The sequence below is a fragment of the Jatropha curcas genome, chromosome 10, assembly GCF_041381405.1.
Source record: "Jatropha curcas cultivar XTBG-Jc1 chromosome 10, XTBG_Jcur_1.0, whole genome shotgun sequence".
Taxonomy (NCBI): domain Eukaryota; kingdom Viridiplantae; phylum Streptophyta; class Magnoliopsida; order Malpighiales; family Euphorbiaceae; genus Jatropha; species Jatropha curcas.
Window position 1 is genome coordinate 20,077,951 of NC_143160.1, and position 5,562 is coordinate 20,083,512.

At 40.2% G+C, this 5,562-nt stretch overlaps 2 pseudogenes; both read left to right on the forward strand.

Annotated features, from left to right (window-relative positions):
* Positions 1 to 314: 314 nt before the first annotated feature.
* Positions 315 to 1,452, forward strand: LOC149493234 (uncharacterized; annotated as a pseudogene).
* A 2,990-nt stretch (positions 1,453 to 4,442) lies between these two features.
* LOC149493235 (uncharacterized) lies at positions 4,443 to 5,235 on the forward strand (annotated as a pseudogene).
* The last annotated feature ends 327 nt before the right edge of the window (positions 5,236 to 5,562 follow it).

The following is a 5,562-nucleotide window of genomic DNA, read 5'->3' on the forward strand; positions in this document are numbered from 1 at the left end:
GAAGAGAGGTATCAACCACCACATCAAAAAGAGGAGCCAGTGCACCACCCATCGAAGGCATCACTCTAGATAGGCTGCCCCACTGGCAGGCCTACAGTGACTCCTAACATTGTTTTCAGGACCACTAGTCCAATGACTCACCCAAGTGTTTATGAGGCTGAGGATTCTCATGCTCCTTAGTCGCTGACATGTATAAGAGGAAGCCAAGAAACTAGAGGGGTTGGTTTTAATGAAGCTCCCCAAAATACATATACTAGTGTCCTACAGTTCCTCAAGTGACAACTAATCCTATTCCTCAGATTCCCCAAGTCACTATGGATGTTTTGAGAGACGCTGTGCAGGAGCTGTATGAGCCTGGCCTCAGGCAAGTTGGCCACCCAGAGTTTGTGAAGCCTTATTTAGAAACCATCATTAGAGAGAATCCTTATCCCAAGGGGTATAAAAATCCAGACTTCACATTATTCTCTAGAGAAGATAGACAATCGATCATGGGGCATATAGCCAGATTCATTATCCAATGTGGCGAACTCGCCAATTTGGAGAATTTTGCTAATTATAAGTTGCGATTGTTTCCTAACTCCTTGACAGGTACAACTTTCACCTAGTATTCAACACTTCCGATAAACTTAATTAGTTCATAGTATGAGATGGAGTGTCTCTTCCATACCCAGTTCTTTAGAGCTGAGCCAGAGGTTTGTGGCCGAGTTATCCAGGCTGACACAAAGAAGTGGAGAGATGGCTGACTCATTTATTGCAAGGTTTAAGAAGTTGAGGAATAGGTGTAATGTGTTCTTACCTGAACACGAGTTTGTCAAGATGGCTCAGTTGGACTTCAAGCTGAGGAAGAAATTCCAAGGGATGGAGTTTAGAGATTTCTATGAGTTAGCGGCTAAGGTAGCAGAATATGAAGAGCTACTGAAAGAAGAATCACAGAGGAAGAGAAGCTGAACAGGAACCTATTATCAGGAGCTTCATCAGGAAACAGCTGTGGCTGACTTAGTGAACTCAATTTCTTATATGTCTCCGAACTTAGGAGCCCCAGTAAAGACAACATCTCAGAAGAAGAACTCCGGTTCAGAGACTCAATTTACCTTTGATGTGTCTAAGACTGAGGAGATCTTCAATTTTTTGTAGAAGGAAAAGTTTGTATCTTTCCCATCTAGTCATAAGCTGCCGACGAAAGAGGAGCTGAAGGGATAACAATATTATAAGTACCATGACTCCTGGAACCATAATATTAATAGTTGCTAGAGTTTCAATAATGCTCTACAGGACAACATTAATAGAGGAGTCTTGAGGTTCCTTGAAAAAGAGCATATGCTGATTGATGAAGATCCTTTTCCACCAGTGGTGTCCATCAATGCCATGGAAGTAGATTTGAGGAGTATCATTGATCAGTTGAAGAAGTTGCAGGTTCATCAGAAGATCTCAAAGACACATAATAAACCGTAGTAACATTGGCAGCAGAAGTTTCTGAGGGGAGCTAGTCCGTCTGTCGACTGCTTTCTTGCAAAGAGAAAAGTGATTATATCTGAACCAAAGTTCCAAAGGAACCAATCAAGATTTGTTGTTCCTCCACCTGTTGAACCAAGTAAGAAGTGGATGGTGGTGTGACATGCAAAGTTCCCTCAACCTCTGACTCGAACTCAGAAGAGGAAGTTGTAGAGGAAAAGAGTCTTGGAGAAGTGGCAGAAGGCAACTTTAGCCAGTTCCAACTGCAAAAATGAGAAAAATAAGTTCAAGCGTAAAGCCACAGACTATGACATGGAATCTCAAGGAAGTTATACAGAGAAAGATATTTCAGAAGGTAACTTTTCATTTAAAGGTGTACCTTTGCCTTTTGGTTGTCCAATTTCAGGAATAGTCTTACCACAAGAGTTCTAGAAGTTCCCAAGAGAGACATGCGTACCTCAGGAGGAATCAGATTCTAACGAACTAGAGATATGCAGTGGAGTGACTATTCAGTGTTTTAAGCCTGGAGAACCGAAACGAGTAGTGCTTGAGAAGCCTATAGAAAGCATGACTGAACATATTAGGCCATTATATATAACTGCACACATTGATGGAAAACCCATTTCAAGGGTTCTTATAGAGAATGGATTACTGTTGAATACAATTCCATTCAAAACACTCTTAGCTATTGGGAGGACAGAGGAAGATCTTACACCTACCAAAATTACAGTGTTGGCTTTTACTGGTAATGCATCAAAATTTATGGGGGTATTGCCAGTAGAGATTACTGTTGGTAGTAAAACACCTTTGTCAGCCTTCTTTGTTCTCTAGATCCACTGTTGGTTATGATGTGATACTGGGAAGGGATTGGATTCATGCCAACTGGTGTGTACCGTCCTCCTTGCATCAGTTTTTGATATTTTGGAAAGGTGATGATGTGGAAGTTGTATGGACATATCCTAAACCTTTTCAAACTAACTCTAGTTCCCTAGAAGCACATTTGTTTGATGTGGATTTCAGTCCCATTCATTGTATCAGAAGGGGGTGAACTTGAAGTGAAGCAGTGGAAGTTGAAGCAGTGGAAGTTGAAGGAGATTTTTCTTTTGAGGAAGGTGGCGCCTTGAATCAACCTGAGTATGTTGTTACTGAAGTTTCAGAGGATACTAGCTCATCACTTGATAGCCCATCATATGTTTCTGAAGTCAGTTCAACACCATCATTAACCATCAAGCCTTATAAGAGGCCGAGGTGGGAGCCTGAGATGACAAAGCTCCATGATTAATAAAACATATTCTAATGAAGAGATGACAACAGCTACCATCTCCAGAGCTTATTTGCAACAACTGTTTGACAGGTTAGCTATGAAAGAGTCGTAGGAAGTTGATGGGGCTGAGGTGACATTTGAGGAAGATCCGGTAGATGATTTCAGGGAAAAAGTCTAGTTGCATGAACTTAGCCCTGCGCCACCAAAGCTAGATGAAATTATTACAGGAGTCTAAGATCCCTTAGAGAAAATCAACCTCGGCACACTTGAGTATCCAAGATTAACATATGTTAGCAGCCTGTTGAAACCGGAGATAAATCAGGTCATAGCTTTGCTTCACGAGTATAAAGATTGCTTTATATGGGATTACCATGAGATTCCTAGCTTAAAGAGGAGTTTGGTGGAGCATAGGTTATCTATCAAGCCCGACTTTAAACCGTATCATCAACCACCAAGGAGAATGTCAGAAGAAGTAATCTTAAAGGTTAAGGAAGAGATAGAAAAGCTCCTCAAGGCAGGATTCATCTGTCCTACTAGGTACAGTCAGTGGTTATCAAACATTGTACCTGTGATAAGGAAGAATGGGAATCTACGGGTTTGTGTTGACTTTAGAGATCTAAACCTAGCAATGCTTAATGATGTTTATGTGATGCCCATTATAGATATGTTGATAGATGCAGCTGCTGAAAATGAGCTTTTGTCTTTTCTTGATGGCTTTTTAGGTTATAATTAGATCCTCATCGCTCCAGAAGATGTTCCGAAGATCGCCTTCAGATGCCTAGGTTCTATTGGCACTTTTGAATGGCTGGTCATGCCTTTTGGTTTAAAGAATGCAGGTGCCACGTACCAGGGGGCCATGAATGCTATATTCCATGACATGTTAGGATACTTCATGGAGGTGTACATTGATGATATTGTGATTAAGTCCAAAAGGGAAGGAGATCACCAAGAGCATTTAAGGAAAGGGTTCTAGAGGATGTGGGAACATCAATTGAAAATCAACCTATTGAAATGTGCCTTTGGAGTTTGATTGGGGAATTTTTTAGGTTTCTTGGTCCACCAGGGGGGGGATTAAGGTTGATCAGAATAAAACAAAAGCAATTCAAAAGGTAAGAGCGCCTCAAAATAAAAGAGAGTTGCAGAGGTTCTTGGGGCAGGTCAATTACCTTAGAAGATTCATCTCTGACTTGGTAGAAAAGTCAAAGAATTTATTAATTTGGTCAAGCTTCGCCAGGAGAAAGAATTCAGATGGGAGGAGAGGCACCAGCTGGCTTTTGAAAAGTTGAAAGAGTATCTTACGAAGTCGCCGTTATTGGCTCCCCCTACCAAAGGTATTCCTCTCAAACTTTATATTTTTGTCGCTTTTAATTCTATTGGATATTTGCTAGAACAAAATAATCAGAGTGGTCAGAAGCAGGCGGTTTATTATTTAAGTAGAAGATTGATTCCAACTGAGATTAAATACTCACATATTGAAAAGTTATGCTTGGCTTTGTACTTCAGTTGTACTAAGCTGAGACATTACCTTATTAAATCCCGGGTATATGTAGTATCTTAGACAGATCTAATGAAGTACATACTCTCTAAACCTATTATCATAGGTAGGATTGGAAAGTGGTCCCTTGCCCTGTCAGAATTCGACCTTATTTATTATACATAGAAGGCGATGAAAGGATAGGCTATAGCTAATTTCCTTACTAATCATCCATGTGTTGAGCTAGAGGGAATGGAACCACAAGATTTACCAGTGTATAATGTAGAGAAAGCTCCATGGGTCCTTAGGTTCGACGGGTCCAACACTGAAAGTTCTGTAAGGGCCGAAATTATAATTACATCTCCAACTAGTGTGAAGACTGTTATGTCCTTTAACCTAGATTTTCAATGCACCAACAACCAAGCGGAGTATGGAGCTTTGATTATTGGCTTGGAGATTCTTAGGAGCTTGGAGTTGAGCAAATACACGTTATTGACGATTCTCAGTTGGTTATTAAACAATTGCTAGGGGAATACAAGTGTGGCAGTCCAGATTTAATAACTTACTTTGCAACTGCTATCCAATTGTTAGATGATTTCAAGGAAGTAGCGTTCACACATGTCCCAAGGGAAGAAAATTTAGAAGCAGATGAATTAGCCCAAATCGCTTCTGGTTTGAGGATGTCAGAAGAACTAATAGAAAAAATAGTGTGCATTAGAAGAAATAACATCCCTCAACTGAGGAAAGAGGTATACCAGTTGAATAATTTAATACTGACCTTGAGTCTAATATTGCGGATGATTAGAGAGGACCTCTGAGGAAATATTTGGAGTGCCCATCCAGGAAGACTCCTTATCGTATTAAAGTTTATGCTTTACACTACGTGCTGATAGAGGATGTCCTATACCGAAAAAGCATTGATGGATTATTGTTGAGGTGCCTCGGATTCTCAAAGGCAATGGAGGTAATGAAGCAGGTTCATAAAGGTGTCCGTGGGGCTCATTAGGCAGGCCTCAAAATGAGATGGCTCCTCATTTGCCTATAAATAGGCATTAGGTGGGGTGTGTTAAAAGGGGGATTCTTTTTGAAACAAGGGGAAGTTCTTGCATTTTAAAAACTCAACCAAAGAAATCTAAAGGCAACTTGTGTTAAAATTTGGATTTGAGTTGAGAACTTGTTGGTTAATCAATCAAAACCCCCCTGTGGATAATCTAGAATCCTAAAATTACAAACTCTAATCTCGAATCTTGGATTTTTGGATCAAGGACCAAGTGTTGGGTTTCCCTTCATCCATTTTTCAGTAAATCATCAAAGAAATCACAAAAGGTAGTTCTTAAGAACCTTTAAACGCTTTCTTCATCTTTTTCTTTAC